The sequence below is a fragment of the Chlorocebus sabaeus genome, chromosome 17 (genome assembly GCF_047675955.1).
Source record: "Chlorocebus sabaeus isolate Y175 chromosome 17, mChlSab1.0.hap1, whole genome shotgun sequence".
Classification (NCBI taxonomy): Eukaryota; Metazoa; Chordata; class Mammalia; order Primates; family Cercopithecidae; genus Chlorocebus; species Chlorocebus sabaeus.
The window spans coordinates 12,657,350-12,676,046 of record NC_132920.1 but is presented as its reverse complement, the minus strand read 5'-3'; positions in this window follow the sequence as shown (position 1 = coordinate 12,676,046).

The window sequence follows — 18,697 nt, the reverse complement described above, 5'->3', positions numbered from 1 at the left end:
ATTTTTAACAAAGTGGAAATAAGCCAAATGTCCCTCAACAGGTGAATGGATAAAATAATTGTGGTATATACATACAATGAGATACTACTTAGAAATAATAGGGAATGGACCACTGATACCTGCAACTACACGGATGAATCTCAGAAGCATTTTGCTGATTGAAAGAAGCCGGACAAAAAAAAAAAAAAGGAGTGCATGCTGTATGATTCAATTTATATAAAATCTTAGAAAATGCAGACTAATACATACTGACAGAAGATTAGTGGCTGCCTGAGAATGAAGTTGGGTGGAACAGGGGAGATGAGATTACAAAGGGCATAAGGAAATTTTGGGGGATAATGGTTGTGTTCATGATCTTGATAGTGGTGATGGTCTCAACAGTGTATGTAATTCAAGAGTGAATTAACCATATTACACACTTTAAATATACAGCATTTGTTGTATGTTAGTTATTTTTCCAGAAAAGCTATTTTTAAGAATTGAAGGAAACTTCATACCATAATGGATGTTTTCTCTTTTGTTATTTCAACTTTTATTTTAGATTAAGGAGGTACATGTGCAGGTTTGTTACAAGGATGTACTGCATGATTTTGAGGTTTGGGGTATGATTGACCATGTCACTACTGAGCATAGTACCCAATAGTTAGTTTTTCAGCCTCCTTCACCCATTTGTCCCCAGCGTCTATTGTTGCCATCTTTTTGTCTATGTGTTCTCAATGTTTAGCTCTCACTCATAAGTAAGAACATGTCATATTTGGTTTTGTTCCTGTGTTAATTGGCTTAGGATAATGGTCTCCAACAGCATCCATGTTCGATGCAGCCACAGTTTATGACTGTGTAGTATTCCATGGTGTACATATACCACATTTTTTCTTTATCCAGTCCATCATTGATGGTCACCTATGTTGATTCCATGTCTTTGCTATTGTGAATAGTGCTCCAGTGAATATACGAGTGAAAGGATCTTATTGGTAGAACATTTCTTTTGGATAAATACTCAGTAATGGGATTGCTGGATCAAATAATAATTCTAAGTTCTTTGAGAAATCTCCAAACTGCATTCCACAGTGGCCAAACTAATTTACATTCCCACCAATGGTGTATAAGTATTCCCTATCCTTTGAGGCCTTAATAGTATCTGTTGCTTTTTGACTTTTGATAGTAGCTATTCTGACTGGTGTGAGATGGTATCTCACTGTGATTTTGATTTGCATTTCTCTGATGATTAGTGATGCTGAACATTTTTTTCATGTTTGTCGACTGCTTGTATGTCTTCGTTTGAGAAGTGTCTATTCATGTCTTTTGCCCATTTTTTAATGGGGTTATTTGTTGTTTGTTTGTTCAATTATTTAAGTTTCTTATAGATTCTGGATATTACACCTTGGTTGGATGCATAGTTTTCAAATATTTTCTCCCATTCTATAGGTTGTCTGTTTATTCTGTTTTTCTGTTGAGTATTTACTCCTTCCTTTCTCTCTCCCTCCCTCCCTCCCTCCTTCCCTCCTTCCTTCCTTCTTCTTCCCTTCCTCCTTCCCTACCTTTTCTCCTTCTTTCCTTCCTTCCTCTCTCCCTCGCTCCCTCCCTCCCTCCCTCCCTTCCTTCCTTCCTTCCTTCCTTCCTTCCTTCCTTCCTTCCTTCCTTCCTTCCTTCCTTTTCTGCCTCCCTTCCTTCCTCCCTCCCTCCCTCCCTTCTTCCTTCCTTCCTTCCTTCCTCTCTCCCTCCCTCCCTCCCTTCCTTCCTTCCTTCCTCCCTCCCTCCCTCCCTTCCTTCCTTTTCTGCCTTCCTTCCTCCCTCCCTCCCTTTCTTCCTCCCTCCCTCCCTTTCTTCCTCCCTCCCTCCCTTCTTCCTTCCTTCCTTCCTTCTTTCCTTCCTTCCTTTCTCTCTTTCTTTCTTTTTCCTTCTTTCTTTCAACAGGGTCTCACACTGTGTCACCCAAGTTAGAATGCAGTGGTGCAAACATGGCTTACTGCAGCCTGGACTCTCCTGGGATCAAGCGATCCTCCTGCCTCAGCTTCCCAAGTAGCTGGTAGTACAGACGCACCACCATACCCGGCTAATTTTTTTTTTTTTTTATCTTTTGTAGAGATGGGGGATAGTTTCTTCTGCTGTGCGGAAGCTCTTTAGTTTAATTAGTTCCAATCTGTCAATTTTTGTTTTTGTTGCAATTGCTTTTGAGGACTTAGTCATAAATTATTTCCCAAGGCTGATATTCACAATGGCATTTCCTAGGTTTTCCCCAAATATTCATATAGTTTGAAGTCGTACATTTAAATCTTTAACCCATCTTGAGTTAATTTTTGTATACGGTGAAAGGTGGGGGTCCAGTATCATTCTTTTGCATATGGCAAGCCATCTATTCCAGCACCATTTATTGAATATGGAGTACTTTCCCAATTGCTTATTTTTGTCAACTTTGTCTAAGATAAGATGGCTGTAGATGTGTGGGTTTATTTCTGGGTTCTCTATTCTGTTTCATTGGTCTATGTGTCTTTGCACTGGTACCATGCTCTTTTGGTTATTACAGCCTTTTAGAATAGTTTTAAGTCTGGTAATGTGATGTCTCCAGCTTTGTGCTTTTTGCTTATGATTGCTTTGGCTATTTGGGCTCCTGTGTGATTCCTTATGAATTTTAGATTAGCTTTTTCTAGTTCTGTGAAAAATGACATTGGTAGTTTGACAGGAATAGTATTGAAACTGTAAATTACTTTGGGCAGTATGGCCGTTTTAATGATATTGATTCTTTTAATATATGTACAGGAAATATTTTTCCATTTGTTTGTGTCATCTATGATTTCTTTCAGCAGTGTTTTGTTGTTCTCCTTATAGAGAACTTTTACTGCCTTGGTTAAATGTATTCCCAAGTATTTATTTTATTTTATTTTTTGCAGTTATTGTAAATGAGATTGCATTATTGATTTGACTCTACGCTTGAGTATTATTAGTATATAGAAATAGATACTTTGATACTGTATCCTGAAACTTCACTGAAGTCATTTATCAATTCCAGGAGCCTTTTGGCAGAATCTTTAGAGTTCTCTACATGTAAAATAATATTGTCTAAAAAGAAAAATAGACTTCTTCTTTTCCTATTTGGATGCCTTTGATTTCTTTCTTTTGCCTGATTGCTTGACTGGGACTGACCCATAATTGATCTTAATGTCCATTTTTCTATTTTATTTCTTTTAGTTAATGTTATGAGAAATTGGAAAGGTGATTTCTGAAGATTTAATTCAGCCTACAAGCATTTTCTCCATTCCGAAAGTAGTTATACCATGTATTTCTTACTTTTAAACATGCACAAATGATTGTGAAGCTTCTGCATTAGACATGAAACAATTCTTGCTGTGATTATTATTTTTCATAGCATCAAGCCATCTTGACCACTGATACTAGAAGTAAACTGGCCTTAGTGTAGTAGTGGAAGTCAAATAGTACATCCATGAGTGGCTTAGCACTAAGCAAACCCAAATGAGGTAATTCTCAGAGAGAGGAAATATAACAAGGAAAGTACATTTTTGAGATTTTAAATTAAAATGTAGTGGTTTCAAGGCCAAATTTTATTGAAATGAGATAGAAGCATACATCAAAAAGGGAAAATGGGTGTTTGGAATGGTTATAGGGTTATTTTGTGTCACTGAATGAGCTATTGTTGAAACAAGTTGTTGAATGGTAGTAAGAATTTCTCATATGATCACTTGAGCAACACAATTAAAAAATATATCTCTATCCAATTTGATTTTGACTCCAGTATCCTTTAGCTTACTGGTTGGAATGAACTTCTCTGAAGTTGCCTTCAGAAGGAGGCATCTTCCCCAAAGCTCACTTAAACATAGGAGAAAATCTTATATCTTTTAGAGGTCAATAGAATGACGTGTTTTTCCATTTTAGTTTCTTGTTTATCTTTAAGAAATATTGAGAAAAGCCAAAAGCTATGTATATATATCTAATATACAAACATGAGCACACAATGAAAAACTGTTCTTAGAACAAACATTTTCATATTCAAAAGAGATATAAAAATTTAAATTATTTATCAGAATAAATGAAGCACAGAGTTCTTATTTGATATCTATGAGAACTGAGTTGTTTATGCCATAAAAACTGGGCCAATCGCTATAGTATCAAGCTGACTTGATTTGATTAATTGGCTAATTGACATTTGTTATTGATTTATAAACATCATAAAACACGAAAGTCATGGAATAAATGCTGACTTTTTCTTGAACAGTTCAATTCTGATAAATAGAATGAAATAATTGATTGAGCATTATTTATTAAATATTGAACAGTTATTAAACAATATGACATCGCTGGTATTAAACCACTTTTGGCCTACAAAAGCATCAGGCACTGGTGAGGTGCTCAACGTTAAAATATGATCAAAAATAAAATTCCTGCATTCAAAGAACTCAGTCTACTGAAGCAAACAGACTCAAAATCTGATAAGCATGAGTGTTCTATAAGACAGGTGTGTGCATAGAAGCAGGGAAAGTGGAAAAACTAACTTTGCTTCAGCAGAAACTAACTGCTATTCACCAGTAGTGGTAAAGTATTTTAATAGAATAATCTACATGTTCTTTTCTGGACTCACAAATTCATTCTGAAGGTAATAACATCAACAACTGTATACAGAATGATAGAGGATAATTGCCTGGGAATGTTTTCAGCTTTTGTGCTCAAAAATTTTAGATCGATCTGTTCTTCCATCTTCTTAACAAATCCATTTGGAAATTTTTTGGATATCAGCAAGGAGGCTGTCATCAAAGGATTTATGCAGAACCAAGCAGTGGTGTAGTTCCTTGGCAGTTCGTTTTGTTGATAGTCATGAATAGATCAACACTCCAGGGGCCTCTTCAGTATACTTGGGATTATTATCATAATCCCCAAATCATAAGAGCTTTTGGGAGATAGCTACCATCTTTCTTGATATCCCTGTTTTTAGCCATAAACACATTTTAAATTCATTGGCACTCCCATGGCTTATAATCCTTATAGAGAACTTCTTCCATGTTAAAAACATTATATTAAAAAAAAAAAAACCCAAGCTGAGCCACTTTCTAAACATTTAAAAGTTTTAAAACACCCACTCACTTAAAAAAAAAAAAAAAGTAATAGCACACCAAAACTTCTGATGTCACTTTCCATGGATGTTGACGCATTTAGGTTGTCAGTTCTATTTCTGTTCACTTAACTGTAGCCTCCAATTTCCACTTATAGCATTTAGCTTGGAAATTTGGCATTGTTCAAACTTCAATGGCTGCAAAGCCATGTAAAACACGATACAATAAAAATACGCCTGAAACTGCCTCACCTTTTTTGGACAAATTTTGAGTTGGGTTTGTAATGGTGAACGTGATGCTTTATTTTTTTTTTTTCCCTAGGGCTAAACTGTGGAATGAAGGATACAGAAACAGCTACCACATTGCCTAATAAAAACTATCATTTATACATTTGAATTCATCCTTATACATGACTCTTTGTTTTTTCTATTTGCTAAATCGACATCTCTTAATTCTGTTGCTCTCTAGGGCAGCTAAGCAATCAATTTGAGCTTAAACAAATAAATGTTTATTGAGCAAGCTCAATTCTTATAGAGAGTCAGAGGTGGCAACATGAAGAATCATTTAGTGCAAGCCATTCATTCTGCAATTCCTTTAGTGAAGCTAACAATCAAAACAAAAAAGAAATAATAGAGTTCCTTTTCTGGGGAGAGGGAGAGGGGGGTTTCAGTTTTGTGGAAGAAGAGACTTGTAAGACAAATAATTGCAATTCAGTTTAAAGTGCTATTTTTTAACAGAGGCGTGGAGGAGGGAATTTAACCCACTCATCTTGGGCTTTAGAGAGTATTTGACTTAAACTTTGAGGAACTGAGTTTAACAGGAAGATAAAGTGGAAAAGAGAACCTTTGACAGATGGGGCATCCTGAGTAAAGTTGTGGAAGCTAGGGAGAGTCCAGCTTATCTCAGGAAGCATAAGAAGTTGGACAGATTATTTTAAGGAGAGGTTCAGATATTGGCAGAAGAGGATGAAAAGGTAAGCAGGAACCATGATGTGAAGGATATAGTTTGGCTTCCTTCTCTAGAGTCAAGACTGAGGCAGGTAATCTTGTCAAGAGGCAGCTGACAGAGTCCAGGCATAATATGAGGAGGATTTGACTTAAGACGGTGAAATCCTATTTGAATCACTTTTAATTTCAAGTCCCTCAGAAACATTCTAGAGTAGATGTTTTAAAGACAGTAGGAAATTTGGGTGTAAAGGGAGAGGTCACACCTAAAGATATGGATTCTCAATCAGCATATTTGGAAGTTGAAGCACTGAGAATGAATGTCATCTCTTCTGTAATCGTTTACAGATGGACCCTTGAAGGAAGCAAACACTGAAGGAGGAAAGAGGAGGTTTTGACATAAATTGAGAGGAACAAGGAGAAAGAGGTTGGTTGCTCCGGAAACCAAGGAAGAATTAGAGGAGAATGGAAGATGTCACAGATCTACTAAGAATTCTTTATTGGATTGGGCAATTAAGGGTTCACAGATAATCAGAGGAGCCAGAGACAAATCAACTTGGTCAGTCTCTGCCTACCAAATTCAGAATCTCTTGACAGGGTTCTGGTTTGGGTATGACTACATTAGTAGCTAGGGTTATGCCACCCCGTCTCTACTAAAAATACAAAAAATTAGCCAGATATGGTGGTGCGTGCCTGTAGTCCCAGCTACTCCGGAGGCTGAGGCAGGAGAATGACGTGATCCCGGGAGGCGTAGCTTGCAGTGACCCGAGATCCGCCACTGCACTCCAGCCTGGGCGACAGTGTGAGACTCTGTCTTTAAAAAAAAAAAAAAAAAAAAACTTTGATGAGATTATTTTTTAATGCCAGTAGTCAGTGAAGCATTCTTCAATGTCTTCTTCCTGAATTTCTCCCAACTTCTGATGTGAAATGAAACCTTAGGGGAACTCACCCAATTAGCCTCAATGCCATAGTCTAAACAACCAAATTCTAGTAATTGAGTATTTTGTAGTAGCAAATGCAATTCATTTCCCCAAGATAGGTTACATAAGGTAGGCTACCACATTCTGGTTTCAGTCACTTATTGTCCTTTGGACTCAGCTGAGCAGCTTCTTGAGCCTATGTCCTGCCCCAGAGATTCTGATTCTGACTAATCAGTTCAGTTAAATTTGCACAAGGGTTAGGCCCAGTCATCATTATTTTTTAGGATCTCAGAATACAGCAGGAGTTAAGAACCAATAAGTGGAACATTCGAATGCATTATATCCTTGATAGTCAAAGTGATCCCCACAGCATAATTTGTATCATTCACCTGCAGCTTATTAGACATGCAGACTCCCAGGCACCACCCAGACCTACTGAATCCAAATCTGCATTTTAATGAAATTAAAAAAAATTGTAATTATTTTCTATTAAAAAAATTTTTTAGGGAGAGAGCCTCACTCTGTTGCCCAGGCTAGAGTACAGTGGTGCAATCATGGCTCACTGGAGCCTCAAACTCACGGGCTCAAGTGGCCCTCCTGCCTCACTGTCCTGAGTAGCTGGGACTACAGTCCCGTACTACTATTCTCAACTAATTTTTTAGAAACCATTTTTGTAAAGATGAGATCTGGCTATGTTGCCTGGCTGGTCTGAGATTTAAACAAAGTTTAAAATCCTGCATTATATGTTATACTTGACCAAAGTCTTTCCTTTGTACTGCCCTGAAGATAATTGGGCAGACCTGGCTAGACCCAACTTAAGCACCCTCTAAATTGCTAAAACACTAGTTTAAACCCTGGCTGCACCTTGCAAGCACCTTCAGACCTTTGACAATATACTGAAGCTCAGACTTTACCCGTAGAGATTCTGATTTATTTGTTCAGGGGTGAGGAACAGGCATCAGTATTTTAAAACCTCGCCTAGATGGATTCTATTGTATAGCTAGGGAAAACAATTCATTGCACTAAGAAGTCCTAAAGGGAAGCAGAAACCTAAATTCAATTTAAATTTAACAGAATTTTTTAAACATAATGAGAGCATAATGCCAGGAGTGTATTCATAATTGGAGCCTCAGTTGCTGTGCAGCAGGATGGTGTGAAGGCAATTTCTGAAGGTCCTACTGATTACATGAATGATGGCATGTTCTTTAAGAAACATGCGAGGCTGGGCGCAGAGGCTCACTCCTGTAATCTCAGCACTTTGGGAGGCCGAGGCATGCAGATTACGAGGTCAGGAGATCGAGACCTTCCTGGCTAACACAGTGACACCTTGTCTCTACTAAAAATACAAAAAATTAGCCAGGCGTAGTGGCACATACCTGTAATCCCAGCTACTCAGGAAGCTGAGGCAGGAGAATCGCTTGAACCTGGGAGGTGGAGGTTTCAGGGAGCCGAGATGGTGCCACTGCACTCCGGCCTGGGTGACAGAGCAAGACTCCGTATCAAAAAAAAAAAAAAAAAAAAAGAACCATTCAGGTTTTTAGTAAGCTCTTGTGAGAGTTTCAATTAACTTAAAACACTTATAACAACAATTTTTAAAAGTTGGTAGAGACAGCACTGCATAAAAACTTGTCTTATGTTGAAGTAGTTTGAGGGAGCAGGAGGGAGCAAGAAGTTGGGAGAGGGAGAGGTACTTTTCTCCTAGTGGGAAAGATCTGTAGGCCTACATTTGCTAAACCCTGAAACAGTGGCATTTTGCAAGACTGAAAGACTGTGTAGGTGTACGTAGAATGTCAAGGATGAGTCAAAGATTAATACCTAAATTATAGAGTATGAAATGGGAATTTTATGCCTCTGACTTGGAAAGTTGGAAAGAAGGAAATATGGACAGATTCTAAAGTACAGTTGACCATTGAGCAACATGGGGGTTAGGGGCGCCAACCCCCTACGAAGTTGAAAATCTGTGTATAACTTTTGAATCCCCCAAAACGTCATTACTAATAGCCTCCTGTTGACTGGAAGCCTTACCAATAACATAAACAGTCAGTTAGTACATATTTCCTATGTTATATGTATTATGTACTCTATTCTTATAATAAAGTAAGTTAGAGAAAGAAAATGTTATTTTAAAAATCTTAAGGGAGAGAAAATCTACTTACTATTCATTAAGTAGAAATGGATTATCATGAAGGTCTTCATCCTCATCATCCTCACATTGAGTGGCTGAGGAGGAGGAGAAAAAGGAGGGATTGGTCTTGCTGTCTCAAGGGTGACAGAGGCAGAGGAAACTCCATACATAAAGTGACCCTGGCAGTTTAAACTGTTGTTCTAGAATCAACATACTACTTATTATAGTTTAATCAAGTGGATTATAACCAATTTCACTAATGAGAAAGATTGAAGCTATACATTTAAAAATAGTTTAAAAATTTAAACTATTTAAAAATAGTTCTGCCAAATTTCTCAAAGCTTATTCACTGGCAAGTTTTCCCAAATGCCCAAATCATGCTACAATTTAAGCACAGCAGTGATCCCAAAAGTGACCTTCTAGCAGGATGATTCTTTGTGACATGCGTGTAGCATGTATTTTTGTATTCAGTAACCACTTGTCAAGCTTTCCAAACGGTCCTGAGTACCTAAGGATGGCATTAAATAATTGCAAGTCATTCTCTCTGTACTTGAGACACTTAAACCTTTGTTCGAGAAAAACAATTAGAGAGTCGTGTATTTAGGGAAAATGTTCTGTTTTCAAGATACGATAAAACTGCACTTAAATTGAGAAAAACTGTGAAGTCATAAAGCTCAAGGTTTTAAAAATTAAATGACAGCAATAATACTCTTGACGATATGAGAATGCAAAATAGCTGCAGATGTTTTAATATACAACATCTTAATGAAATTACACGTAGCTCTCCATATCCAGAGGTTCTGAATCAGTAGATTCAACCCACTGCAGATCAAAAATATTTTAAAAGAAAACCAAAAAGTAATAATACAACCATAAAAAGATACAAATAAAATATCAACACAGCATAACAGCTACTTCCACAGCATTCATATTGCATTAGGTATTATAGGTAATCTAAAGATGATTCAAAATATAAGGGAGGATGTATGTAGGTTATATACAAATACTATACCGTTCTATATTAAGGGCTTGAGCATCCTGGATTTTGGTACCTGCAGGGGTCCTGGAATCAATCCTGGTGGATACTGAGGAATGACTATATTATGTAGCTATAGTATACAGAGTCAGTACTGGCCTGAGAAGTTGTAACACTTCATAATTCTCCATTCTCTAAGACAGAGACATAATCACCTACTCACTCCAATTCTTGAAATAGGGTGGATAAAAATATTCTTGCTTTACTTTCTTACCTGAATGTGTTAATTTTGAAAAAAAAAAAAAAAAAAGACATAAAAGGAGAGCAGTTTGCAATCCCATCTTTCTCCCACTGTTCTCTGTATTTTGTGATGGTGGTTACTTTCAGAAGTGAATAGGCTATTGGAGACTTAGGAGAGTTGAATTTATGATCGACTTTTAGGGAGTGCTCACTATGTGCTGCACTTTCAAATAAATTCATTTTATTTCATTCTTGAAAAGTTCTTTGGGTATATTATGCAACTTTGACAAATGAAGGGGGAAAATGGAAGCTCACAAAGATAAATTTACTTGTCTAAAATCATACAAAGGAAAATTTCAAACCCAGTTTTTAAAACTAAATTCCCTACAGGACATGACATTTGCTGCCTGGGTTGTAGAATATCAGTACACAAATGAAAATGCCATAGAGTGAATTTGCTGTTAGAGCCCCGGTGTGGTCCAGGGCTCTTACTTTGGCTACTTTCTTTGAGTCTTCAACTTTAAGGTTGAGAAATTAAGAATATGATCCCTGATTCAGATTCTGGCTCAGCTGTATACTAGCTCTGTGACCTTGGCAAGCCAGCTAGCATTCAATATTGAACCTCTTTTTCCTATTTCATGAAAAAAAAAAAAAATTCATGATTCATAATGAATTCATTCCTACCTCCTATGGGTGTTTTGAGAATTAAACGGGTAAATTACATAAGTGCTTAGAACAGTGCCAGGCATGTGGTAAGCATTCAATACATGTTAGCTATTCTTATCATCAGGACTCCAAAAGTTTGATTCCAAACCAACCAGCTCTTCTAAGCTGCAGGCTCATATGTCCTAGGTGCGGATGGTGAGGATGCTGACCTGGATAGTTGTGGACCTCCCAAACTCATCATGCTCCAATTCAAAATCGATTTGGACATAAGATAATACAAAGCATTTAACACAGTGAATGATCAAGAAGCACACAATAAATTTTAGCTGTTATCACTATAGCTTTCAAAACTGTTCTTTCCCCTGTATTCTTTTTTTGTAGAAGCTGCTTTCTTACCCAGAGAATACAATGAAGGAAGCTTGGGGTCATCTTGAATTCCTGAATTTTCTCCATTCTGCAAGATCCAGCCAATAATTAAGTCTAGTCACTTTTCCTCCTCATAAGTATCTCTTTTTTTTTTTTTTTTTTTTTTTTTTGAGACGGAGTCTCGCTCTGTCGCCCGGGCTGGAGTGGCCAGATCTCAGCTCACTGCAAGCTCCGCCTCCCGGGTTTACGCCATTCTCCTGCCTCAGCCTCCCGAGTAGCTGGGACTACAGGTGCCCGCCACCTCGCCCGGCTAGTTTTTTGTATTTTTAATAGAGATGGAGTTTCACCATGTTAGCCAGGATGGTCTCCATCTCCTGACCTCGTGATTTGCCCACCTCGGCCTCCCAAAGTGCTGGGATTACAGGCGTGAGCCACCGCTCCCAGCCCTCATAGGTATCTTCTATACCTTCGATTCCCACTGCCTCGTCATTTTTTGTTCTGGGTATTTGAATAGGTTTCTCGTGGTCTCCAGAATCCAAGGCATGCTCTCTTCAATCCATTCTCTTCAATAATACAGGAATGAATCCTCAAAATTCAAATTGAGCACGTCATTGACTTACCCTGAAGTCCCTCATTCACACTCATCCGCCTCCAGGAAGCGCCCCTCACTCCCATCTTTCTGTGGTGTAGGAGACCACCTCCTGCTGGAGGCTTACCTCTCACATGTACCAGTCGTTGTGGCCACGGTGGGGGAATTTTCTGTACACTCTCATTCTTGAGAGTCATTGCTTATGTTCTTTTTCAGACATGGAATGGTTTTCCCATCTCTGTAAAGAAACATTTTCATCCGAAAAACTGGGAAACACAATGATTATTTGACACATTTAAAAAATGTCAAGTATATGAAATTAAATTGGATAGAATGATTTTTTGGGGGAGCTAAAGAATTGCCAATTAGTGAATACACAGAATTCCCAGAAGAGAAGCTTTGCAAAAATTGTTAGGGTGGAAACTGTTATTACTGACAGTTTTCTGTGTAGAAATTAGTATAATCTTTTGGATGCTAAGGAAGCTGTAATCTGGAATTACAAACCGAAGACAAAACCAAACTTCAGACATTGCTGGTGCTACCACCATGGAGAAGGAGAGAGATTCATACATAATTGAAATGGATCGGTCTCTTTCTATGCCTTAGGTGTCTTAGGGGGTGAGGTGTCAGTTTTTACACTGCTTTTTGGCATTGTTTCAAACTACAAGGGCCTCTGTGCACCACCTAACGTGGAAACTTACCCCTGGTACCCGGAGAGGGACGGATGACTTGGATTTGATCCTAAATGGGACTATTAGAGAAAAATGGCAGTTAATACATCAACAGAAAAAAAAGATTAATTGTTTAGCAATCTGGAAAGGGATAAGTATGCCAACAATTTCAAGGAAGAGAAGAAGTTTTTCAGTAAGTGATTGAGATAAATATTTTGCAGACTAAAATTCTGCAAGTCATTTTCCTTGGGTCAAGCTGACTGTCTTTTACACACAGCTTGTCAATGTGAAAACTTAGGTCATTTAAAATGTATTTCCTTTTAGAATCTTCTATCTCAAACAATCCTAAATTTAAAAATCATTCTAAAACGTTCAAAACAAGCAGATGTTTGCTTTGCCTAGCAACAGTGGTCTTTGGTGATTTCTTATTTCTCTGTGATGCAGTTCAGATTCCCTAGCATGACATTCAGGTGCCCCAGATTTTTCCCATTCGGCAATTGCCCTCCATCATCCCATTTCCACAAGCATCACCCCTTCTAGTCAGACCACACTTGCTGGCCTCTAATGACATTTTGCTTTCTGTCACCTCCTCATCCTTGTGCCTGCTCTTCTTTCTGCCTAGTATGTTCTTCTTTCCATATATAAGTCTCTTTTATCCTTCAATATTCTCACACCAGCTCCTAAAGACTGAGTTCATAGCCTTGTTATGTTTCTTTCCCTGACACTTGTGTAATGCCAGGTCCATGCTTCCACTGTCTGTATCCACTGTGTTGTAATCATGATGATGATAAAAAGTATTTCCTTCTAGGCTATGACCTTCTTTTCCTTATCCCCAGTTTCTAACACAGGGCCTTGACCATAATACTGTCTATAAATAGAATGAATAAAACGTCATAGTATTTGCTGGTTGACTTTTAGGCAGTTCATAGTAAGTGCTATCTATAGAATGAATGAGTAAAGCATCACAGTACTTGCTAGGTATTTGACATTTAGTTGGATGGCTCCTACTAAGAACTGTCTAAATGTATGGCTGGCTTTTAAGATGGTCCAGTTATAATTGTCATAAATCTACAACACATGTCTGACACATTATTTGTATCTGTCGTTTGCAATTTGTGCTCGATTTCAGGATTTGTGTAAACCTCCTCTCCTCCACCTTTCATCGAGTCCATGCCCTGTGGATAGAATGAACTGTATGTGAACTCCAAATGTCACTTTTGCTTTGACATCTGAATTGGTATAATATCAATTTATACCATCATCCATGATTCACTCATACATATTTATTGGGCACTTTCTTTTAGAATTGGGCACCAATTCTAAAATCAATTGTGTTCTGATTTACATGTTACATTACATCTTCTTACGTGATGTTATATAATAGTTATTTGTGAATGCTTTTCATTTTGCCCCCGGTACAGTTCCTGATATACAGGCATTCAATAAATGTTAGGTGAATAATTAAATTGAACAATTCATAATCCAATGGCTAAATTTGGTTATCTATTCACTAGTTTAAATTCCAGATTTAATTATCAAACTCAATAGGTAGCTTAGATTTATTTTCCAATTCAAATACTCTCTGTTCACACATTATCTGAGATGATAAGGTGCCATATAATTAGGTTGGTGGCTTTCAAATATGTTTTTAAAGCATCAGAACTTTATTTTCAGATATAGTTAAAATACAGAAGATTGTATCGAAAAAGTTAAAAAAAAAAAAAAAGAAGACACAGTTCTGTCATCCAAAAGCAATGTTTTGAATTTCAGTGATGTGTATATTACCTGCAGATCTACAGTTTTGTAAAACACCAGGATGCACCGTTTACATAGAATTCAGCGTGAATTCACCATTTACATAGAATTCAACATCTACAGTTGTCCAACCTGGTATCCCTCATTGCCTTACTACCTTTTATATATGTATATCTATGTATATAGTTCAGTGAACATAGCATTCTGCTTTTCTAGTTTTTGTTAGTATTTTCCATAGTATTAAATTTATTATACTAGTTAACCTTTTATTTAATTTACCATCCTTCTGATAAAAGAATTTAGACATGTAACATTTGTAGAGCTCCCAGAGAGATGAGTTCATGCTTTCTGTTAGTTTTGGGTGGCTCCCATTAGGAACCTGGCATATAGAAGTATTTCATATGACCTCATGACCCTATCAAAACAGTCTTGGTTCTCATGCATAAAATCATTTCCATCTCTCATAGCACATCTCAGAATAGGGACTGAAAAGGTATACAAAACAAAGCCTTACAGAACTACCTGCCAACAACATGCATTACTAGTTACATTTCAGTTAATATAATTATTCTGGAAAATATGGTCAAGGGCCACAGATACCTTTGACTAGTGATACTAAGAATTTATCAGAAGGAATGTTTCAGCAGTGGCAAAAATATGCTAATGGTTTTTATTGTTTTATTGTGTATAATAAGAGACTGATACACCCTGTCTCTACATCTTTTTTTATATATATATATACACACACACACACATATACATATATACATATAATACATTGCAGCAGGGCTGTTTTCCTTTATGTATATATTCTTCTTCAATCAAATATATTTTTCATCTAGTTATAATAACATCACATGCATCATATTTTTTAGTTTTTTATTATAATTTTCATATAATTTGATTATAAATTTCATATAATTTGAATATAATTATAATATTCTCTCTATATTATATATATATGTATACATAACAAAAAACTCTGCATGGACTTAACAACCTTGCACATTCTGCACATATATGCCAGAACTTAAATTATAATAAAAAAAGAAAATTAAAAATTAAAAAAACAATGCGTGTGAATAATGAAGCCACCAAAAACAACAGAAAGTTTTACGATACAATTTAATAAATCTGTAAGTGGGGAAAACTTATGATACGTCAAAACAACAGAAATAATAACTAATGACAATGCTAGAATATTTAGGGCTATATAAAAACCAAAAATTTCTATAAACAGGAAACATCTTAGAGTGGGACAATAAAGATTAACACCCCTTCTGTATAAGAACAATTGTAACTCAGTAGAAGAATTGGCAAAGGACATGAAACAAGCACAAGTACAAATGACTAGTAGCCAATTAGCAAGTGGCTACTAAGTGACTAACAGAAGTGTGACTCAAGGACTGCCACCCGAGCCAGGATTTCTAGATTCCTCTGTCCTAATATGACTTATATAAGCAGAAAAAAAATTGAATATTTTTTCATCAGTGCATATAATGTTATTATAACTATATGAAGTTATAATACATGAATTTTTTTGTATCAATGCATATGTAATTATAATTGTATGAAAAATGTAAGTGGCTAATAGAAGTGACTTTAACAAATGGAAATCTCTACTCTATGCCTCTTTTTCTCTTTTTCCAATGTCTTAACAGTTTTGACAGTCATGCATAAACCTATTTGCCCTTAGCCCTATATCAGCTATAAATTCGTTTGTCCCAGATCTTGATGCAGATTTTCCTGTGCTTTGTGATTCCTTCCCCATCTCTCCACCAGCATTGTATATAACAATGCATACATAACTTTCCCTCCTCAGCCTGGTGCCTGCGCTGTCTTTGGGGAGCCCAAGGTCCAGCTACTTGGGGCCAGCGCTCCTTCTAGCAGTCAGTGTCACTTGTCCAACTTTTTGAGTAATCTCATCAGAGGACTGAAAGTAAGAGGGACTCATGGACTGCCTCCCAAGCCAGGATTCCCAGATTCCTCTGTCCTAATATGACTTATACAAGCAGAAAACAAATTGAAAAATATGATGCATGTGATGTTATAACTATATGAAAAATATATTTTCATGAAGAAGAATATATACATAAAGGAAAACAGCCATGCTGCAATGACAGAGTTATAAATTATTTATATATAGTTTACTGTAAAGCAATATTTTTTAAGCTGGTTGTTTTTAACTTTTAATAGAAAGTTAAGAAAAGCATTCACAGGTGTGGCATCACGTAATGAACTTGAACTTCCGAGGGGTGGATGTAGCTGCCCCTTTCTGGGGCTCACTAAGCCTCCTCTCCTGTTCATCTCTTCATCCTGAGCTTAAAACAGCTCTCCTTGAAGGGCAAGGTAATGAAAGAGTTAGCCATTCTGGTCCAGTACATCTTAATATATTTTAAGCCATAAAATCAAGTTATTAAAAATCTTTAAAGAGCACTAAGAGACATCAGGAGGAAACTAATGAACTATTGGTGAGAAGTTTATTTTATTCTGTATTTTACTTTAGATGTCAAGTAAACAGTAAAAAAAGTATTTTAGGTAACTTGTGAATAAATGTTTTCTTTGTTTGTTTGGAAAATTAACATAAGCTGCTGTGAGGTTTTTACTTGCTAATTCCATGAGTAACCTTACAAAACTGTGCTTCACAAGTTGATGGCTTCTCTATATTTTCTGATTGTTCAGTTCATGGCTGAGAGAGGACAATAATGCAATTCTTCTCCTCACATTTATTTCTCCCAAAAGGGTTATTTCAAAGACATATGTCATAGTAATTCTTTGAACAATAGGGTGATTATTTTGTTTCCCCTCACAAGAACCCACCAAATATGCGATTTTGAAAATGTTAGTCTAGACCCTAGCCTGGGAAGAACTTGTACAAACCTCTTTCTCTTATAGAATCCAGGGTGAATCTACCCATCTGTTTCAGTAAAATTTTTTGAGAGGAACAGAATCTAGAAATATCCAGTTAATAAATTTTCAAGCTTCTAACATTAAAAGAATAGGTTTTTATTTCATTTAAATGGGTAGACACTCTCAGTTATTAAAAAAAAAACAAACAATGGCATTATCTTTTCTCATGTGTAGAGAACAATATATTTAAACTTTGTATTTCAACAGTCTTACCATTATAAGGATAAAGATGTCTCTGGTGGTCATACTTTTATTTATTTGTAAGTCTTTATAGTACATCTTGCAATTGATCGAATCACTGCTGTAACAAGCTGTAAAGAGGTAATGGTGAAAATGTTGAGCGATCAGAAGGAAGAAAAGCCAACTTTTCAATGAAAGAGCATTGCATCTGTCTTGGTTATTGGTCTCTTTGGGGCATTGTGGTAGAAAACCATGAAAGTAATGCCATTCTGTACTTACAGAGACCAGGTTTATAACCTGAATATTTCACCATTTGTTGTAAGATTTCATCTTTCCACAAACAGTTTTTAAATTTGAGCAATGACTAAGTTTTACAAACAATTTACAGGTAAAACACATTTTATGCCTTAGTTTCAAAAGAGTCCAAAAGCTCCTTCTATGCAAACTGACAAGGGAAACTCAGAAGCAGTGCCAAAACTGGGCATGCTCACTTGGGCATTAATGGATGGTAAATGCCTTACTATGTTCTGAAACACTCTCTCCCCAACAACAGTGAGTCGGGGGACCCTCCTGCATGATTGATGCTCTCCTTCTCCTCCCAGTCTTTCTCCCCACATACTAAGGAGGAGGCTTATGGACTCACACAGTCCACTTAAACCTTTCCTTTGCATATCCTAAGACTCAGTGTTCCATCTGCTCCAAGCTCATGCTTACTCCTTTTTTCATCGATTTTCAGAAGTGGAAATGATCAATATAGAGACTAATTTCCTTGCTGATAAAATGATAAAACCAACTCTTTCCTCCCCCAACTCAACCAATACAGAAAATGGACATCAGAACCCATCTATCCCCCTTTCCTCTTTTTACAATGGTCAAAGAAATGCTCCTCCAATCTCAGGTTTTTCCTTCTGCATGAACTTTAAATCCCATTATCTTTCATCTCCTCAGTGACCTCAGTCCATCAGTCATCCCTCTTCTCTCCTTTAACCTTCTATTTTGATGTTATTTCAAACTTATAAAACTGGTGCAGCCATAGTACAAGAAAATCCCATTTATCCAAATTCACCAATTATTTTCATTTTGCCTCACCTACTTTAGTACTCCCTGTCTCTCCATGAGGAATTATTTCAGATCCATTGGAGAGAGACGGCTTACCTCTTAACTCCTAAATACTTCAGGTTTCTTTCCTAAGAACAATGATATTCTCTCTATAATCATGGAGCAATGATCAAAATCACAAAGTTAAACATTGACATAATACTATTATTTAATCCAGGGTTCAAATTCAAATTCCA